At 42.1% G+C, this 22745-nt stretch overlaps 1 protein-coding gene across 2 annotated transcripts in view; it reads left to right on the top strand.

Moving 5' to 3' along the window:
* The first annotated feature begins 1333 nt into the window (after positions 1-1333).
* cdh11 (cadherin 11, type 2, OB-cadherin (osteoblast)) overlaps positions 1334-22745 on the top strand; it is a 100870-nt gene continuing 79458 nt past the window's right edge. For both annotated transcript variants that reach the window (XM_034229203.1, XM_034229202.1), the window contains exon 1: positions 1334-1784. The gene's annotated coding sequence lies outside the window, so the exon portion shown is untranslated. The remainder of the gene's footprint in view (positions 1785-22745) is intronic.

Here is a 22745-nt window from a genome sequence, read left to right as displayed (position 1 = left end):
ATTGCTTTATTTCCTTCAGGGCTTTGATTAGTATATGACAGATTAAAAATAATAACCATTAATTAAAACATATTTCATTTACATTTGTCCTAGAAAAGCATGAGCAAAATGTAAACCTAGTTTTTATTACAGTGTATTTGTTTTTAACATAAATTACATTTTTATCACAAAAAACGATGGACACTTCCATTGTTAAATTTGATCTAGCAAAGAGTATTTTCAATATATCATCATATATTTCATTTATATTGTTGGGGAAAGAGTTAAAGACAATATATATAAGGAATTGTGCATGTGTTGAATTTAGTTCTGTATTTTTTTTAAACCCTGAAATATGTCCCAGGTCAATTTGATCCGAACATTACCAAAGGGTGCGAAATGTGAACATAACACAAGGGTTAAATAAATCTGTGTATTTGACTGTACTGTAAACATCTGGAATATATTCACACGAAAGCTGTGTAGGCTACATAATGTCTCTGACACATATTTACGCAGAAAACGAGTTAAATGATGACACTTAAACATAATTATATGAATAAATAAAAAGCATGGCTTTACTCAAATACATCCCAAAAGGAGACATTCATAAACCTTCCGTTACCTGACTGAACTCTTTTCCCCAGAGTATATTCCCTCTTTGTCCTGATTGGCCAGTTGCTATTTTAAACGGTGCTGTTAATGAGCCAATCATCTTTCAGAAAGAAGGGTCTTCCACAGACGCTCCTCCCTCCTCTCCTGTCATTGGTTGCCTTTGAGATTCTAAGTATACGCTCTCAGCCAATGAGGAGAGAGCAACTGTTGCATTCAGTGACCCCCCCCCCCCCCCCTCCTTCTGCTGCAGCCTCTCAGTCTGGATTCAGATCTGAAGAGAGGAACAGTGTCATGATAAAGGGGGAATTATGTGACCTAACACTTATGCATTAAATACAACAAATATATCGCAGCATAAGTGTTTTTTTACACACAAATCTCATACATTTAAATACATTTAAACCACAACTTTGCTTCACATCTGCGAAAGTCAAAAGTGGCTCTTTCGAGATGTATTGCCCTTAATATGTTGTATGTAATGCCACGACTAATCTCCTCATCCCCATGTTGATTTAAATATGAACGTAACGATATATGATTACTGTAACAAGCCCGCCATAAAACCGACCAGAGGAGAAAAGTGAGAGGGAGAGAGGATTAATCTAGTTTCCAACGCCCTCCATCGGCAGCGACATCTCCCTCCCTCATCTACCCCCCTCCTCTCTCCCCCCCTCTCTCTCCCCCCCTCTCTCTCCCCCCCTCCTCCCGTTGCTGCTGCCGCGCACCCGTTCGTCTCGCTCACACCGCTTCCGAGGCTCGTGGAGAGAGGACGGATAAACGGCGCTGACTGAACCGGATTTCATACCCGGAGGAGGGAGGGACGCTACTCTGATTTCCCTTTGTATTCTCCTGACAACCACCTCCATCACCACCACTCCTCTCCATCACTTCAGTATTGGAACCTTATCAAGAAAACTGTCTGTCATCTTTTTTTTTATTTCATCTTGCTTGATTGGTAAGGGGATTTTTCTGCCTCTGCGCTCCAGCGGATAAGAAAAAAGGACATTTTGGGTTTGTTTTATTCTCCTCCGAGCGCACACTCCTAGCAGAACAAACTGGGGTTCCCATCAGTGGATGTGTTGGACATCTGATAGAAGAAGCAGTACTTGTTGAGAGATCGGCTTGTATGTATTGGAGGGGATTTCCTTGGAGAGACGGACAGCTGCGCACGGACTCTCTCACTTCCAAAGGTAAGGCTTAAGTTCAATAATTCTGCATCCACACAGTCCCATTCATCCCCTTCGTTTCTGCGGAGGCTTTTTAATGAGCGTAAAAACCGGAGAGAGAGACCGGAGTGAGGGCTCTGGGTTCCCGGGATGCTGGTTCGAGTCTGGATTGGTCCAAACGCAGGATTGTCACACATCAATTAAACATTAAAATGTCACCATGGACGTTTATGTGTGAGATACTAAGGAATATCACCACAGAGTGTTTGCGCATTAGAGGTTAAGTGAGAGTGTGTTTGCTCTGCTGCCGAAACAGAGCTCACTTTCTTCAGTGGATGACGGTTGGATTGGTGCGTTTTATTCACACACTGTATGTCTTCACATTTCCAGCGCAGTGTGTGTCTGAGTGCGTTTTTTCCGCTCGTTTGGTGTGTGTCTGCGCGTCTGCGAGAGTGCATATATGTGTGTGTGTGTGTGTGTGTGTGTGTGTGTGTGTGTGTGTGTGTGTGTGTGTGTGTGTGTGTGTGTGTGTGTGTGTGTGTGCGCGTGTGTGTGTGTGTCTGGCCACGTATAAAGGCAGATCTCGGTGCTCTTTTCGCTGCCTCCCGGAGCCTCTGCGTAACGGCGACGCACAACTTTTATTTGGATCACCGTTTACATGGGCTGGATGTGGACCAAACCACATCATTCATAAAGGAGAGAAAGCACTCAATCACTTAAAAAAATTCAAACGAGGCATACTTTTCTTGGAGTGGCAGCTATTTTACTGTCTCGTCCTCTTTTATCCAAACTCATCTCCTGAGTATTTCACCAACTCTATCCTCTCTCATCGTCATTTCCTCACAGACACCTCTTTGCACGGCTCATTATCTCTGTGTGGAATCAAGCTCTTGAAATGAGAATCCCTAAAGATCCCATATGGTTAGTATTCAGTCCATTTTAATACTTTAACCAGAGCCTCGTCCTTGTTCTCTCCATGTTGTGAAAGTGCATACAATTGCTTAGATATCATTGTGCCCGTAGGGTCATTTCAGACACACTCTGCATTCAATTATGTCCGCGCGCTTTGCTCCGCGTGCCTGCAGGGCCACATTATAGATCAGCCTTTCATTGTTGCGCATGCATATACCATTGAAATCTTGGTGCTGGTTGCTATATGATAAATGATGGATGCACGGGGCACCGAGCTGCTGATGAGTCGGTTTCGGTGAGTGAGATATCGGGGTATAATTTGGGCAGCTGCAATTCCGCTGCGTTTTCAGGGAGAGGCGGTCTGGAGTCTTTTGGTATTCATGGCACAGCTCAAGATTGCTGCTCTGAAGCAATAATCTCTCTCCCTCTCCACCTCTCTCTCATTCTGTCTCCCACACTGTTGCTCTGTGAAACGTCTCCCCCCTTCCCAGGCTCTCTCCCTTCTGTCTTAGTCTTATGGGAGCCATTGAGAAAATCATTTGCCGTTGTATTTTATTCGCTGTTTCTTGCAGCATTTTTAATCTGCAAACCCTTTGGAGGAACTTGCAGTTTGTTAAACAAAGAGAAACTTCTTGTATCCTCTCAGGTGATTTGTTCTTTTATAGTTTGCAGTGTTGTATCAGCGTTTTCCTCCACACATCCTTATTATGTGGTTACTTCTCAGACAGTGCTTCGCTGTTTATTCCCGCCCCCCTGCATTTTCCTAATTAGTCTTCAGACCAGTCAACATGTTTAGAAGAAACACTGACTTCTCCCTTTTTTCTTCCGGCTCTATGAGTTGACTTTGTAGCCACTCAGAAGACACATCACAGGAACATAATGCCTGTGTTCAATTGCTGCTTTTTTCTTCGTATAGTTGCTGTTTGACCGGGCTTAACATCACAACATCCTCACTGCAGTGTTTTTGTAAACAGCACAACAGTATTGCCCAATTTGTGCTCCATGATGTTTTGCTTAATTCACTAATTAATTCTTCTAGCGCCCTGTATTTCGGTCATAGTAACTCAGCTTGAAGGGAGAGAATCAAGAGGGAGTGAGAGAGGAGAAACCGCCGTCTGTCTGGCAGACAGAAAGTGCCCGTCATCACTTAGCTATCTCAGGACATCTAGCTGCCTTTCTAGGGCTTTTATGTCCGGGAATGTGATGTATATTCTTTAAAAGCAGAAGCCCCTTGTATCATGGTGAGCAGCAGGGCCGTTTCTTCCTATAAGCGGACTATGCGGGGGCATAGGGCCCCCGCGGCCACTAGGGGGCCCCCAAGCTGAAAGTATATATTTTTTTATTCATCCGAAAAACTAAAAAAGTTGTATTCATACACACAAAGATGAACAAAATTAGTAGAAGCGGGAGGGCTGAAGCATAGCTTGTGGAAAGTAGCCCTCCCGTGCATCATCCTAATACAGGGGCATTATTGCATCAAAAACGTATAGAAATGAAGGAGTACAAAGAAAACAGGAGAACAAATTAAATAAAAGTTAGGGCAGGAAAACAATAAATGGATATATATATATATATATATATATATATATATATATAATAGTGATCGATAGTGATCGATAAAGTCCAACGATCACTCATTGGCTGATAGCCAATGAGTGACGTCTGAGGAAGATGAAAAATGTAAATTAAACATTGTTGAGAAAATGCTGCATCTCTTGCATTTATTGACATAGAGGAGCCTTATTGTTTACCTTTTTAATATCATTTTTTGTAATTTTCAATTGCTTGGTATTCGTGAAATTAGCCTGTTTTCCTATTAAAGTGTAACAGATTGATGCATCTCCACAGATCATCTTAAAGGCTTTGGAATCCCCCCCATTGTAGTTAAAACACTGTCAAAACTAGGGCCCCCAAACAGCATCTTGCATAGGGCCCCCAAAAAGCTGGAAACGGCCCTGGTGAGCAGTATAGCAACCTGGCTGTGGGATATAACACTTGTTCACTGATGTTCAGCCAGGAAAATGGCAGAGAGAGTGACAGTAATGTCGGCAGATTTGTGTACGCAGTGGCAGGACCTGGCAGGGGAAATGCTCTGTGTTCCTTATAGAGATATCATTACATGTGTGCATCGCTTCAACCCTGTTTGAAAAGGCCAGAGAATGAAGCTACGCTGCTAATCAAGGTTACAGACTGTGTTTGCGGGGAGTATACAATAAGTGCTCGAGGATCATAAAGAGAGAAAGTGTCTCCACTTAACTTAGGAAATATAGACCTTAGAAATATTTGCATTTATATTATTTGGACTTTTTATTTGAGTTGCCACAGTTAGTTAGTTGGTTTATGTAATCCCTGGACAGCTGTTGTAAGTCAACCTAAAAACACATCGCATTTCAAATAAAAATAGATTCAATCAGTCGAAAAATGTAAAATAGATGCAACAAACATACATGTGGCATAGCATGTGATGACTTCATGAAACATTCACACTGTCATGTTTCTTTCTTGCAAGTGTGTCTTTGATCGTGAGCCACTTTTAACGTCAGTATTGCCAAAGCTACTCTTCCCTCATTCTTCAGATGCATGTAGAAGGAGTAAAGCTTGGCCAACTGGATTGAGTTTAAAGGAAACTGACGGCAAACACTGACGTAGCTCGGGGGGGGGGGGGGGGAGAATAGAAGGATTAATTTATTACACTGTAATCGTTATATTTATATTTAATTAGGCTCCAGCCGCTCCGCTCTCACAAACCGTGGCATTGTACATGAGGTTCTTTGAAAGTGTACAAAGAGTGAGAAGGAGAAGGGAGATGAGGAGGCAGAAATCAAAGAGGAGAGTTAAAGTGCTGGGTGACGACAGAGGGAGCTGTTGGGCTTTCTGCAGAAACGACGCTCTGCTTTTTCCTTATAATTCTTTCCAAATCTCTCTTTTTTCTTTCTGTCTTTTTTTTCCCCTCCTTCGTCGCTCTCCCTTTTCTACGAGACAGAGAGATGGAGAGGTAGTTAGGATCCCCAGACACACACACAAACACACACACACACACACACACACACACACACACACACACACACACACACACACACACACACACACACACACCACACACACACACACACACACACACACACACACACACACACACACACACACACACATCTGACTTCTGTTCAGATTTACATTACCACCAAGAGAGAGAGAGAGAGAGAGAAAGGGGGAGGGGGAGTAAAGATGGGGGACTGAGGAAGTTGTTTTTTTCTCTCTCTTTGCTTCTGCTGTTTTCTCCCCCGGTCCCTTAGACACAGAAACCCGAGTCAGCATTTGACTTATTTAATTGTTTTAATGTGTCTCATCCCCTTCCTGCTCCGAGTTTTCCAAAATATTTGTAATTGTATTTTTGGGCTCCTCTTCTCCTTCTCTATTTGAGACGACATACAGAAATCCTTTCGGTTTGTTTTGATCCACAAACAGTTTAAAAATGCACGTCCAATCACAGGACATAGTGGAGATATGTGAAATAGGACAACCTGTTCAACTACAGTGTGACACTGACACTCAACCAAAGTATTTCAAGTATACAAATCGAAGAGTTAATGTATCACATTAACAAGCCAGAAAACACAACAAAACATATACTTTTTAACACCCAAACAAAAAGTGTAAATGTCGTAATGTGTACTTCTATTATTGTAAAAGACTAAGATCACATTTATTAATCCCCGAGGGGAAATTCAGCTTTTCACTCTTGCGTTGCGTTACAGTTACACACATAGGCCTGAAGTACACACACATGACCTATAGACATGCACTAATAAAGTGGTACCAGTCCACACTCTGTATTTTTGGTCTGATTTGGCATTTGAACCAACAACCCTTCTGTTCCCAAGCCACGTTACAGAGCTACTACCACCATGTATAGTCCCCTTTGCTGCTTTACTTTTACTAAAAGGAGGCTGCGGCTCAGTGGAGTGTGTGATGGACTTTGAATCAGGGGGTAGCAAGTTCGAGTCCCACTGCAGTCAGCATGTCGTTGTGTCCCTGGGACACTTCACCCCAAATGGCTCCTGTGGGGATTGTCCACAGTACTGAATGTATGTAAGTCACTTTGGATAAAAGCGTCTAACATGTGATATAATAATACTTATTTGCTTCTATTTTCAACTGCGTCAAGAGAAGCATGCAAAACGTCATTGTACCTGAGTATAAAGACAACAGAAATATATTCTAATCCTCACTACTAAATGGCCCCTAATCATTAATTCCATCAGTTTGAACACTGGTCTTCAATAAGTAAGGTTGCAGTGATTTATATTTACAGCAGTGCGATGGGATTATAACTCTAATCCCCAGATTAAATATCCGAGGCAGTAATTAGTGTTTCTGACCTTTAATCTCTCTACTTGCCCTCAGGAGGAAAGGAAAGACAGTGGCTGATTTGTCTCCATTTAACGAGGGATATAAGGTAGATTTGGGGGAGAGGGGGGAGGGGAGGGGGTATTTCCTGGGGTATCGGAGCATGTGAGGATCACAGGTGGTTCAGTGCTGTTGACATAGCTTCCTGGCAGTATGATGTCCCGGGTTGAGTTTCCCCCGGACGTTGAAGCGTGGGCTTTGTTTCTTTTTCTTTTCGCTCATGTGCTTTCACTTAGCGCTCGGCATTCCCGTCACAAGAACAGTTTGAGTTAAGAAAGGGAGAGGGAAGTCACCCACGTTTATAAATACAATCCAAATTGACATTTTAAGTCAGTCTTTTATCTATTAACTGTGTGAAAACTATTTTGTTAATCTTTTGCCAGCATGCTGGGATTTAATCGAATCACTAAGACCCTGAATGAAATTAAAGTTCGTACGCTGGGAAATGTTTTTTTTCTCTTTCTGTGCAGAGAAAGAAACGTGTGACAGCGTGATTAATACAAGTGTCCCGTGCTCTCGTTATGTTAGAGGAGAGTCACATTGAAGTCATTAAGGAGAGGCTGGAAGGATGCTCATAAAGACCTGGAGAGACAGGAAATAAAAGGCACCACAAATAACAACAAAAAGCACCACTTAGAGCAATTAAACAGCAACATGTGGCGACACAGGAACACTCCAGCATCAACTGAATGACAACTTCTCAAAAGTGATTCTGCTTTTTCATCGTCTCTTATCCTCCTGAGAGCATGGTAATAATAAAGCTGTATTTATATAGCACTTTTCATACAGCACATGCAGCTCTAAGTGCTTTACAAAATGACACATGACAAGTTAAAAACAAACAACAACAACAACAAGAAATAACTTTAAAAGGGGCAAGCAGTAAAATATAGATCAGGTTAATAGACACAAGGAGGTCAACGGTATGATAATAACAATATGATAAAATACATAAATAATGGTTTCTCTCTGACAGAGAAGACACAAGAGTCGATGCAGCAATATAAAGCTCCATAAAACAAAGTGAACATATAGGTACAACAGAAATACAAATAAAAAGATTAAGACCTATAGAATAAATAAAACAATAGGTAAATAATACAGACTAAAATAACGAATGCCTCCGGCTGTTGCAGGAAGTGTGACGGTGTTTAAAGTTAACATGTTGTTTCTCTACAGTTAGTTTAACCTTTTCTCTCGTACATTTTGTACAGATTTACTGCCAGATGACGAGGCCGTGGTGTGTGTGTGTGTCTGTGATAACGCCGGATCGATGTTAAATCAGGATTAACGAGTGATTTCATTGATCTCACTATTGATGATCAGACCGCAGCGTTGACGGTGGACATTGATCGGAGTAGAATGAGAATGGATTACTCCAGATAGAGAGCGCTATCGATCAGGGCACGTTGTGTGTTCGCTTGTGTGTGTGTGTGTGTGTGTGTGTGTTTCTATGTAGCGCACATGACATTTTGCAGGTGCATTGTACCGTTTTTTTATATGTAAGATAAGACTTTATTTATCCCGAAGGAAATTGTTGTGCCAGAGTAACAAAATAAAATAAACACAGCAGCAAAACTGTACACTAAAAGGCAAGGCAAGTTTATTTATATAGCACCTTTCAACACAAGGCAATTCAAGGTGCTTTACAAAAATGAAAGACATTCAGACAAAGGCATTTAAAAACAGTAAAAGATAATAAAAGAAACATTAAAAGAAAAAATACATGAATAAAAAGTTACAGTGCATTAAGATATGAATAGTTCACACAGAAGTTCCACTTTACTGATGAACACAACGGCTCAGTTTCAATTAAAATTAAACGCAGCGACAAAAAGAAAAGTCTTCAGCCTGGATTTAAAAGTAGTCAGAGTTGCAGCGGACCTGCAGGTTTCTGGGAGTTTGTTCCAGATATTTGGAGCATAATAACTGAACGCTGCTTCTCCATGTTTAGTTCTGACTCTGGGGACAGAAAGCTGACCAGTCCCTGAAGACCTGAGAGATCTGGATGGTTCATCATTTAGCAGGAGGTCAGAAATGTATTTTGGGCCTAAACCATTCAGTGCTTTATAAACCTTTAAAAGCTTTAAAAAGTGCAGCAAAAAGAGCAATTACACATCTACAGACAACATGAAACACAGATGGTCACACAATCAATGCAGTTATTAGCAGTATTTAGTAGTTAGTAGTGGCAGTTACGTAATTGCACGTTATCATAGCATTAATAATAATAATAATAATATTGCACATAGTTATATATAGCAGCGAGTGTATTGCAATGATGGTAATTATATTGATATGTATATTGCACATAGTGTTGGTGTGGAAGTTCTCAGTTCCCTTTACTTAGGGGTGAAACAACTCAAGGTCAGAACAACTCTGAGAAGTATGAGTTTAACAATCTGTGGGGTGACTTTATGGAATGCTTTGGAGCAGGAGTTCAAACAAAGCACAAGCATCATTCAGTTTAAAAGGATGGACAGAAACACTTTTTTGGAAAAATATGAGAATGAAGAGAGGTGATTGAAGATGAGAAATGATTGTATATGTATAAATGTAAGTAGGAATAACTTGCATAATGATTTAAAGGACAATCATTGATCAAGTAAGGGGTGGGAATTAATAAGCATTTGCTTCCTCCTCTCTTTCGGACACATATGATTTATTATTATTATTAATATGAAGACTTTTTTTTGTTGAATATACAAATATTACCATGAATGTGGATAAATACCGTATTATAACAATACGGTATTCTGTTTTTCATATTTGTTATTTTGTAATCTGTTCGAAATAAAGACTGAAAGAAAGAAGAAGAGTTAAAGAGTTCGATTGCCACTGAGGAAAGACCTCCTGTGGCGCTCGCCGTGTGGTGGTTATCGGTGATCTCAGTCTATGGCTGAAAGTGCTCCGTATGTGTGTGTGTGAGGGAGCATATCTGTGCTATCATTTGTTTTCGGTGACTGTCGTTAGGTGCAGTCTGGTGGTTTGTGGTCACATGACACAGAAGCTAAGAAAAGAGAGTTTTTTATTGTATTGCCAATTGTAACTGCAGAGGCTTTAAGAGAAGGAGAAACGGATAACTGATGAAGGTCAAAAACATAAACCCATCCCCCTAATGAATATCTGGAGGTTTTCCAATGCGTCTTTCAATCACAAAACTACTCCAGATTGGGGTCAGGGATTGTGTTGGGGTTTTGTTTTAAATGCCAATTAATAATCCACGGTTGAAAGACTTCCTGTTTGACAGATTCTGCAGGAAGTGAGAGAGGAAGAGAGGAAGAGAGGAAGAAGGAGGAGGAGAGGAGAGTCTCTGCACGACGGTCAAGGAGAGAATTAATGAGTCGTTTTCAGGATAATAATTAACAGTGTGTGTGTGTGTGTGTGTGTGTGTGTGATCATTTGTCTTTAGAGACACCAACGAAGCCTCCATAGCTCTTGTCTCACAGACTTTTTCCCATTTTCAGCTTACAAATATTATTTTAGAATCATTTCAATCAATCAATGAATTTATCACACTAAATATTGTTTATCATTTACTTGTATCAATCAACGCACGTCTTTAACAATATTCTCTCTGTCTTTCACCTTCATCTTTCCACACACACACACACACACACACACACACACACACACACACACACCACACACACACACACACACACACCAACACACACACACACACACACACACACACACACACACACACACACACACACACACACACACACACACACACACACACACACACACACACACACACACACAACAGTGAGTGTGGATTACCATAATTAACATGGTTATGTTAATTGTTGCGAGCTGATTTTGCTGATGGAACACATTTGTAAAGGTGAACTTTATGGACAGTTATAGCCCCAAGTTACAGTGTTACAGTGTGTGTTAAGTGTGTGTGTGTGTGTGTGTGTGTTTTCCATGTTAACGTCTGGCAGACTGTCTCGAAACAGGTGTGCATCGTCTGCAAGGAAAATGTATTTTGCAGAGTTCCCAGACACACACACCCGCTGATGCTAAAAGCAGAAGCTGAACAATCTGTCATAGGGTGGAAAAAATACACACACACACACACACACACACACACACACACACACACACACACACACACACCCCAGTGGTCAGCTGAAACAGCCCATGCTGCTCAGAGCTTATCTGATGATGGCAGGGTTAGATGGAGGACGTCGTGAGAAGAGACGAGCAGATAGACTGATAGGTAGTTTAACTAAAAAAATGTTGCCCTGATGGCTCAGCGATCTAAAAAAACCCGCAGCTGTGACCTCCGTCTGGCCGAGAACATTCGTCATCCGTCCCTCTATGAACGTTTGCCTCTTTGTTTTGCCTCACAAGAAGATGAGGACTTGAATTGAAAGGCGCCGTGCACAGAGGACGGGATAGTTGCATAATGAACATCTCTAACATATCGCTGGAGGACAAACTGTTATGATGTGTGGTGTCCGATGTCATTGTGGAGGGGGGGGGGGTGCTCTGGCGTCCATTTGTAAAAACGCTCTCTCTGGAAATGAATGGCCTAATCTCCGTGTTTACCAGCCCGGCTTTTTTTTCTAACTAGATTATTTATTTAGCATCTTTAGCTTCCCATTGTGAGAGAAGCACTCTGGAATATATTTCCCACAGCGTTTCCCATAAAGAAAAGCCTTCAGTGTTTTCTGTGGTGCCTTCAAAGGAACGTGGAGAAATGGCAATAACATTAGAACAGATTTACCGGCAAAACCGTTTTGTTTGGTTGTATTATTAGCCGCTTTGACACCAAGTACTTTGCTGTACTTAGTTCCCAGCACTTAGTGCCCCCATGGAACTAATGGCGCGTTTCCACTACAGGCCTCGCTCGGCCTCGCTCGGTTTGGTTAGGCCTTATTAGGCCCGGCCCACTTTAATGCTGCGCTTCCATTACAGTTTAGGAACTGGGGCAGTAACTATAGTAACGCAGTGTAGGCGGAGCCGTGACGTCATCTTCAATGAGTGCCCCAGAAAAACAACACAGCCGTTAGCTCTTAGCACTCAGAGCTCACAGCTCCTCATATCTGTTCAGAAACTTGACAAAAGTTAAACAAGTACAAACCACAGACTGCCTGTGTCATGGCGAATACAGTCGCTGGTTTATTTATGTCTGTATAGGCCGTTGTTGTGAGTGTGGACGGTCGGAGCATATATAACGTTAGCTTAGCCAAGCTACATTTAGAGAACACGCATTTTAAAAAGGGTTTTTCGCCTGCCGTCTGTCTGCAGACTTGTCAAAACATTAATTCATGGTTTTTACTAACCGGTATCAGTATGTTGTTACTTCGGCATCATTTTGAAACGTGTATTACAATTAAATCACGGTCAAATATGTTCATCTTGTTGTAGTTGTAGCCCCCTTGCCAGCGATTCTCTCTCTAGTTTAGCATACTCAGCCCGACTCAGCCTGGTTGTTCCTGGCCCTAGAACCACGATTTAGTCGGGCCAGAAAAAATGTGAAAAAGTAGCCCCGGGCCAAAACTAGGCCAAGTGGAAACGCAACCAAAAACGGGCCCCGCATGGCTCGGCACGCTTAAAGCGAGCTACCCGCTGCAGTGGAAACGCAACGTGCCGATCGCGTTCACACCGGAATAAATCCCTGGGGGAGGATTACGCAAATGAAGCCGCTGACGTCACTTCTTCTTCTTCTGCTTTGGGTTTACTGGCAGGCTGCAAACATCTTCACGGCGTATACTGCCACCCGGAGTCCCCGGCCGGAAGTCCCCGGAGTTGGTGACTGGCTTCAGTAGAAGCCTTGCAAGTAAATCGCCAGAACGCCGACACCTCCTCATCTCCACCGCTCCTATGTTTTATTTTGTGTTGCCATAAGTTAGTCTCTCTCCGTTGGTGCGCGGGGCTAATGCTAATAATGCTAATGCCAGCAAATACAATGGCGGCTTCACAAAACTTTTCAGAGTTTTACGTGCAATTCGCCCAGCCAATCAGAAATTGCAACTCTTTTCTCCCCAGGAAAGTACCTGCTCTCTAGCAGGGACTAAAAAGGGGGTAAAAGTTCTAATGAACTAAGTTCTCTTTTTGGTGTGAACGCAACATTCCAGGAACTATCAGAACTAAACGGGAAAAGTACGGGGAAAAGTACTCCGGTGTGAAAGCGCCTAGTGAGAAATGTCGCAACAATAGAGTCATGGCATCTGATTGTTCAAGTTGTCTGCCGCTGCTGGAGCTTGTTATGACATTGTGTTGAGAGAAGGCTCATTCCTCTGCTGCATTGTAGGTAGGAGTGTGTGTTAGTAATGTGTTTTTTTACCCATGATTCACGTGTGTTTCAAGCAAATAACAGTCATTAAACACATGAGTTGCCCATGTTTGGACAGCGATGACCGTGATTAGAGAAATGTTTCTACTCCGTCTGGAAGAGGAAAGCCTTCTTGGTCACACACATTTTAAAGTTTCAAAGTGTGTGTGCACTCCCAGCATTAACCACTCAGCATGCTGGCAGCGCTGCTCTTAATGTCAGAGCAGCGCTTTGATCACACGGGGACTTATCGAGCACTCCTCATCCTCTCCTGTCTCTCCTCTTTCCTTTCACTCCCTCCATTCCTCCTCCGGTGTTCTTTAGTATTCCTCCCCCCTCTCTCTTCTCTGAACAGACCTGACAAAAGTCTAAAAATAACCCTAGTTGAGTTTTATTATAAATATATATATGGTGATAAAGTCACGAACAACTGCTTTCTGTTATTTTCACTTAAAGAGGCCCTTTTATGATTAGAACTTATACAGGTTTTAGTGTGTGTAAATGGTTTTAAATGTTCTCTCACCCTCTGCCTGAAACGTCTCCATTGGACTCATTTGTTTACTTCGGAAACATCACTACGTAACACTTGCGCTTCAATTAGCTAGCGCTCCAACACATTGATAGGCTAAGGGGCGGGACATCTCTAAGGTGTCGACCAATCACATCAGAGCCGGCAAGCTAACCAATCAGAGCAGACTGGGCTCTGGTTTCAGACAGAGGGTGAAAAGAGGTGCTGCAGCACAGGCAGTATGAGAAACATAAATAGCTTTTTGAACATTAAAGCATGGAGACATGTAGAGACACTACATACTGATATACACCTGCACATCAGCAGGAGAGGACTCTTTAAAGTAGAGACACTGCATACTGATATACACCTGAACATCAGCAGGAGAGGACTCTTTAAAGTAGAGACACTACATACTGATATACACCTGAACATCAGCAGGAGAGGACTCTTTCAAGTAGAGGCACTACATACTGATATACACCTGAACATCAGCAGGAGAGGACTCTTTAAAGTAGAGACACTACATACTGATATACACCTGAACATCAGCAGGAGAGGACTCTTTAAAGTAGAGACACTACATACTGATATACACCTGAACATCAGCAGGAGAGGACTCTTTAAAGTAGATACACCACATACTGATATACACCTGAACATCAGCAGGAGAGGACTCTTTAAAGTAGAGACACTACATACTGATATACACCTGAACATCAGCAGCAGAGGACTCTTTAAAGTAGAGACACTACATGCTGATATACACCTGAACATCAGCAGGAGAGGACTCTTTAAAGTAGAGGCACTACATACTGATATACACCTGAACATCAGCAGGAGAGGACTCTTTAAAGTAGAGACACTACATACTGATATACACCTGAACATCAGCAGGAGAGGACTCTTTAAAGTAGAGACACTACATACTGATATACACCTGAACATCAGCAGGAGAGGACTCTTTAAAGTAGATACACCACATACTGATATACACCTGAACATCAGCAGGAGAGGACTCTTTAAAGTAGAGACACTACATACTGATATACACCTGAACATCAGCAGGAGAGGACTCTTTAAAGTAGAGACACTACATAGTGATATACACCTGAACATCAGCAGGAGAGGACTCTTTAAAGTAGAGACACTACATACTGATATACACCTGAACATCAACAGGAGAGTACTCTTTAAAGTAGAGACACTACATACTGATACACACCTGAACATCAGCAGGAGAGGACTCTTTAAAGTAGAGACACTACATACTGATATACACCTGAACATCAGCAGGAGAGGACTCTTTAAAGTAGAGACACTACATACTGATATACACCTGAACATCAGCAGGAGAGGACTCTTTAAAGTAGAGACACTACATACTGATATACACCTGGACATCAGCAGGAGAGGACTCTTTAAAGTAGAGACACTACATACTGATATACACCTGAACATCAGCAGGAGAGGACTCTTTAAAGTAGAGACACTACATAGTGATATACACCTGAACATCAGCAGGAGAGGACTCTTTAAAGTAGAGACACTACATACTGATATACACCTGAACATCAGCAGGAGAGGACTCTTTAAAGTAGAGACACTACATACTGATATACACCTGAACATCAGCAGGAGAGGACTCTTTAAAGAAGAGACACCACATACTGATATACACCTGAACATCAGCAGGAGAGGACTCTTTAAAGAAGAGACACTACATACTGATATACACCTGAACATTAGCAGGAGAGGACTCTTTAAAGTAGAGACACTACATACTGATATGAACCTGAACATTAGCAGGAGAGGACTCTTTAAAGTAGAGACACTACATACTGATATGAACCTGAACATTAGCAGGAGAGGACTCTTTAAAGTAGAGACACTACATACTGATATGAACCTGAACATTAGCAGGAGAGGACTCTTTAAAGTAGAGACACTACATACTGATATACACCTGAACATTAGCATAATAGGGCCCCTTTAATATAATGTTTGTTAAATTAAGCATCAAACTGCAACAAAAAACAAAAAAACATTTTATCACATAATAAGTATGTTTACTAATGAACCTCTCTCCTCGTTGATTCAGATCAGTAGATATTAGGGGTGTAACGGTACACGTACCCGTACCGAAATTATTCGGTACGGGCCCTTCGGTTCGGTACAGGTGTGTACCGAAGTGTACCGAACGAATATAACGTTAAACATAAAAAATTGAGAACGTGAACAACTTTTTGGAAGTAATCTCAGGTGCTGCGTCGCAGCATTCAGAGTAATTTGGTCACATTGGGTTCAACGCGTCATAGAGCGAGCAAGTCATTTCATTGGATGAGAGGCATACTATGAGAGCTGGTCAGAGGGATGCGTTCAAATGTAGTCAGTAATTTGAGGAACTGTCGAAAATTAATGGCGAACGCAGATAAAGTTGAGCTCGAAAATCCTCCAGCATCATTGAAGTCTCCGGTTTGGGAACATTTTGGTTTCGCAGTTACGTACAAGGATGAAGGACAAAGACAGGTGGACCGAACCAAAGCTGTTTCTCGGCATTGTTCAACTAAAATTGGTTACGCGGCTGGCAATACATCAAACTTGCACACTCTTGAAAAGGCATCACCCGAACGTGAATATCACCGGTACCAAAAGAAAAAAGACTGAAGTGCAAATCCAACTCCCGCTAGCATTTAAGCCTCCACCACTCGCAAAAAGATCAGACCGAGCCAAAGCTATTACAAACGCCAAATATCCTTATGTTGCCATGTTAGCAAAGCGCTACCTGGCTGTATCTGCTACCTCTGTCCCTAGCGAGAGGGTGTTCTCCACAGCAGGAGACATTGTTAGTGCCAGCAGATCTGCCCTTTCGGCAAGCAATGTGGACAAGTTAATTTTTCTTTAAAAAAACATGAAAATACAATGACAAGCAAGTCATAATGTCAAACTGGCTGCTTAGGTACTAGTACAGTACAGTTCAAATACAGATTATTTCAGTTCATCGAAAAGCTGCACCTTAATGTTTATTTTATTATATTTTGTATTTATTTGAGTGAATATTCACAGTTTAATAATAATTAAAAACCCAAAACTAATAGTTTATGTTTTGTGAGTACTAGTACAGTAAAGTTCAAATACAGATTATTTCAGTTCATCGAAATGCTGCACCTTAATGTTTATTTTATTATATTTTGTATTTATTTGAGTGAATACATTATTCACAGTTTAATAATAATAAAAAAAATATATATATATATGTTTTGTTCTGTGAAAAAAAATTCTGCTGTACCGAAAACGTACCGAACCGAACCGTGACCAAAAAACCGAGGTACGTACCGAACCGAAATGTTTGTGAACCGTTACACCCCTAGTAGATATGAAGGTGTGCTCTGAAACAGAATGTCGATCCTGTGCAGATTCACACGCTCATGAGGGTCTTTAGATTATATAACCACCAAAACACAAACAAGACATTGAGATGTGACGGTGTGTAGTGGCAGGTGATGAGTCATGCACATACACAGGGGGGAAATGGAGATAACAGTGCACTCTAACACACACAGTTCACACACACACACACACACACACACACACACACACACACACACACACACACACACACACACACACACACACACACACACACACACACACACACACACACACAAAGCGTGTTTTTCTTTCTACAAGACAGAGCATTACTGCAAGGTTGACCTCTTTACCATAATAACTCCTCTCCGGTCTCCTCTCTCTGTCTCTTTCTTTATTGTTTCGCTGTCCTCTCCTCCTGACTCCCACACTCTTTCTTAAGCATCCTTCTCGTTCCGACCCTCTAATATTTGTTCCGCCTCTCTATCGATGCTTCATTGCGCATGACACCTAATACTGTGGCATATGATTGAATGAGACTGCTACTTCTTCTTTGAAAACTATTAATTTCTGTGTGCAAGCGGCTTTATGCTCCAAATCCTTTACCATGACTCAGCCTTACAGAGCAGCATGCATTTAATACATCCACTTCTTTCTGTCATCTTCCCTTTTGTTGATAAAGCCGCTTCTATTGTCCCTATATCTAAATAGTCTCGATTTCTCTTTCCCTGCGTTCCTTTATCTTCCGCTTCCACTGTCGCTTTAGGTCTCAGTCGCAGCTGTGACTGCCTTGACCTTTTCAGTGAAAGGAAAGAAGTGAACGACGTATATAGCCTCCTCTAGGACAGGATCATTGTTATTTTACAATGAAAAGGAACCAAGGTATCTATAGGGAAGTGCAATGACTGATACAAGGCATGTCTTATTGGGAAAGATCTTGAAAACACAGATTGCAACCTTGCTGAGTGTGTGGCAAATCACAAACACACACCCATCATCCATTGCTTATTAGATATGATTTCCAATACTGTATGTTTAATGGACAATAACATGGCAGTGGCTGTCCTTGCAATTCATTTGAAATGTATACAGAGAGTGAAGCTGGAGTTATTTATAAACCTGGTGATGTCGCCATAGCAGCTTTGAGCCATATTAAGACATGGTATATGTTTGCAGAGCTCATGTGGAGTGACATCAAATTAGTGGCTGCCATGTTTATTTTTATTATGATGTTACGAAAGCAAGCAAGTGCCATCAACCCTGTTTATCTTCTACTGGCAAGGTTGAGCTAACAAGGTCGCAGTGCATGTGTGTGTGAGTGCACATGTCACTCCAATGTGCCGTGCGTGTGTTTTCACATACTGGTACTAAAGCTGACCGTGCAAGGTCGCCGTGGAAACCTGTGATCCTGAGAGCACCTGAGCGTGAGCATCAGCAGAGAAACACAATGCTGCCCGTCCACATATGTGTCTCCTGATGGTGACATGCAAGTTCACCCTGGGCTCTCTGTGTGTGTGTGTGTGTGTGTGTGTGGTGTGTGTGTGTGTGTGTGTGTGTGTGTGTGTGTGTGTGTGTGTGTGTGTGTGTGTGTGTGTGTGTGTGTGTGTGTGTGTGTGTGTGTGTGTGTCCTAGCATTACTATACTTGTGGGGACCTAAATCTGTTTACACAGTCACGTGTGGGGACTCGCCTCCCTTATGGGGACAAATTGGAGGTCCCCATGAAGGGAATCATTAATTTTAGGGTGAAGACTTGGTTAGGGTAAGGTTAAGGGTAAGGGTTAGGGTTAGGCATGTGTTGGTTATGGTTAAGGTTAGGATAAGTCTCCAGGAAATGCATGTAAGTCAATGTAATGTCCCCTGAAGTGATGTATACATGGTATGTGTGTGTGGTGTGTGTGTGTGTGTGTGTGTGTGTGTGTGTGTGTGTGTGTGTGTGTGTGTGTGTGTGTGTGTGTGTGTGTGTGTGTGTGTGTGTGTGTGTGTGTGAGCCATCATCGTGCTTCATGCTCCTATCTTCATGAGAACCAGGTGTCTCAACAACTGGAGAAAGACCTGGGATTTCCTTCAATGAGCGACAGTTTGTATTTTTAAATTGGTTTTAGTGGATGATTTAAGGATTGCTGTTGAAACATACCGCATGGATTAAGATGTTATGAAGCAGATTAAGTTGGGGATGCACTGATGCATCGGCCAGACTTTGGTATGGGCCAACAATGTTCATGTAACCCTATTTACCACCATCGGCACATAAGGTGACATGCCTGTATTTGATTTGTACTACTTTGTACTGTTAACTATTGGATTGTGACGGTCAGCGAGAAGCAAACACAGACTGTAATGAACTGAACTTAAAATCTCCTCATTGAGTATGTAATAGTTAAGCAGAGTAAAGAGAGTTTTTCTTTGGCTAAAACAAGGTTCATATTATGTAAATCACAAAAAAATGGTTTGTGTTCTTGGTACGAAAGAAGAGTAAATAACAACAAAGCAATAAACAGCAAATATCGGCATTGGTGCATCCCTATATTAAGCCCAATAAAAGTATTTACAAGTATACTGTTATAGCAGTGCAAAGCTGTGTGTGTGTGTGTGTGTGCGTGCGTGCGTGCGTGCGTGCGTGCGTGCGTGCGTGCGTGCGTGCGTGCGTGCGTGCGTGCGTGCGTGTGTGCGTGGATACAGGGTAAATACATCGCGCTTGTCTAGACAGCTGTTTTGACCTTTTATATGAGAAAATAGTCCTGATGTTTTATTCACAGAGCCTTCTGTGCAGGGATCTTTAAGAGGCAGATTAGAGCAATAAGAGCTAACATGTCATCAGGTTTCACCTCTCCAGATGAAAAGAAAACATATCGAAGCAAACGTCTCGCTGTGACAAAACGCCTTTCCTTTATGAGGATTTCTTTATTCTATAGATGCTAAGGACCCTGGGTGGAAAACCAACTGTGACAAATACACAAAGGCATCAATACACATAATCCAGTAATGCATGGGCCATTGTGTATGTTGAGTACTTTTACTTTTGGTATCTCTTCCTGCTGGTGTGGCAGGTGTTGAGGACCAGATTTCTTCATCTGGTGACAACATTGTGGGCATAACAATTTGGGGGGAAAGAGGGAATGACTTGATTCATTTTATGGCTAGCAAGGAATTGGAAATGAGAACAACTGCTAAAGGAATGTGTGTCCTAACTACTGGGATTCTGGAAACCAAAAGTAAATATAAAATAAAAAACATTAGTCTGGAATCATTTTGGTCCTATATACAAATTGATATTATATTTGTAAATTATACAAACTACTGCTAGATCTTGGCCCTACTGTAACATGCATTCAGATTCATTAGATATCTTAGAAACAAGGGAGAAACTGAATTGATTCAGATGGCTGTCCATTGACCATCGGTTTGGGGGATGTTTGTTGAGATATGAGCTTCATAAGGGGGTCTTTGGTTAGAGGGAATAGTTATTCTGGTCCTATATATCAACATTGATGATTCGCTGCTAGCTCTTGCCCCTTACACACACGTATGATCAATCACATCTCTAAAAAACAAGGGGGAAACAACGTGTTTAAAGATAGTTGTCCATCGACAAACATGCGGGGGATCTTTGTTGAGATGAACGCTTCGTACGGGGGTCTTTAGTTAGAGGGAAGTTTGGGAGCTTATTGAGGTCTGTGATTGCAAGCGCAGGACAACAAAGGGCTCTCTGTGTCAACCTGGAGGAGGAAGAAGGGAGGGACGCGGCTCCAAAAACCATGTAGAAAGGGGGGGGGGGGGGGGGGTTATTATCAAGCATCCAGCACGTCTGAGCATTGGTTTGGAGCAGGGACAGAAAATGGAGGGGGGGGGGGGGGAATGAGAGAGTAGGGGGTATCGTTTCCAGGGGAGGATGTTTTGGCACAATGACCCTTGTGTCCTCAGTTTGTCATTGAGTGGAGTGTTGGCAGTCTGAGGGTGAGGGGTGGGAGAGGGCAGTTCATACAGATAATTGGGATCATTACACATGCATGGAAGGTGTAATGATCCGGCACAGAGCTGATCAATTCCTCCCTGTAACCCGGCAACCCACCATTCATCTTCATGCATCCAAAATATTATAATACACATTCTTAATCCACATCTGAAGAACAGCAATGGTTAGTTTTTCTTGTACGACCCATTCGCCGTCGTTTTTTATTTGACATTTGCTTAAAAGTGTGTATCAAGGCTCATCCTGCAAGTGCAAATGCCAAACACGGATCAATAACATGTTGAAATGAAGCCCTTCAAGCGTTTAATATGTGGAGTGTTGTGTTTGCTGTATAAGCGACAGGTTCAAAGGTCAAATCAATCCAGAATCCAACCACACTGCAAAACACATACTTCTGCAAAACACAAAAACAAAGGCTTTCTATTTCTTCTCCTTTTTTTAATTGACTACTTCCTAATGGTGTTTTTCTATTCATTATCCAAGGTTAAACTGCTGACATGAAGAACTATTATACATTTAATAAGTTATTAGCTATCTTGTGGCCTTACAAATAAATAAAGTGTGTGATGATGCTGCTTTGAAACCCCTTATTGCACTTTATCATTATGAATAAAAAAGTGCTTTGAAGCGATAGCCCCGTTAACGGCTTCTAGGTGAACAGATCATGACCTGACAATGAGAGTGTTCAGGAGGTCTCCAGGAGCTAATGTGAATGTAAAACTGTGTCAATTACTGGATAAATGGGATGGGGGGTGTAGGGAGGTCTTTAAAGGCTTAGTGGCATCCAGTAAGACGTTCTGCCCCTTGCCTCCTCAATAGAGCAAAGCTAATCTGAGTCTGCTTTAAAGCTGCCTCTCCCGTCTCCCATCTTAGCGACTCGGTGTCGTGCTCAAGGGCGCTTTGCACACATTGCAATGAAAGAAGAAGGGTTGACCTTTGAACCAGATCTGTCAGTCAAGCCGCTGATGAAAACCTGCTGCCGGTGAGCAGAGGTCTCCATCAACTCTGACTCTGACATACGATGGTGTCTCTGTGCACGGTCCAGACCCGGCATCATGGCCGGGCCCGCCCATCCAGGATTTGGGCCCGCTGTTTTAATCAGGGCTGAATACCACATTTGTATTGTTTTATTATTATGTTTATTGTTGTTATTTGTAGGGCTTTGTCCTAATATTTATTTTTGTATTAGTTTAATATCATTTTTTTATTTTGCTTGGAAATTCTGAATGAAAGGCTGCGCGCAAGACTGGTTTTTCACTGGGTTGAGTCGTGTGGGTTTTTGAGTGAGATGCGGCACAGCAGCCTGTCAGTTAGTTTACTCTTAGTAGTGGTTCACGAAAGGAATATGGCAACTCAGCGCAGATGGCAGGCTCATTAGAATAAATCAGTTAGGCCTACTTACCAACGAGCAAGCAGTCAGCTGGCAATCAATTATATTTTGAAGAGAAATTTACTCTCAAGCCGGCTCTCTCACAAACTCCTGCTCTGTGCGCAAGCAGACCGCTGCACAGGCTCTCTGCCTCGCTCAA

Source organism: Gymnodraco acuticeps, unplaced genomic scaffold (assembly GCF_902827175.1).
Source record: "Gymnodraco acuticeps unplaced genomic scaffold, fGymAcu1.1, whole genome shotgun sequence".
Lineage (NCBI taxonomy): Eukaryota > Metazoa > Chordata > Actinopteri > Perciformes > Bathydraconidae > Gymnodraco > Gymnodraco acuticeps.
The sequence above is the reverse complement of the archived record's forward strand: the minus strand, read 5'-3'. Positions and strand labels throughout refer to the sequence as shown.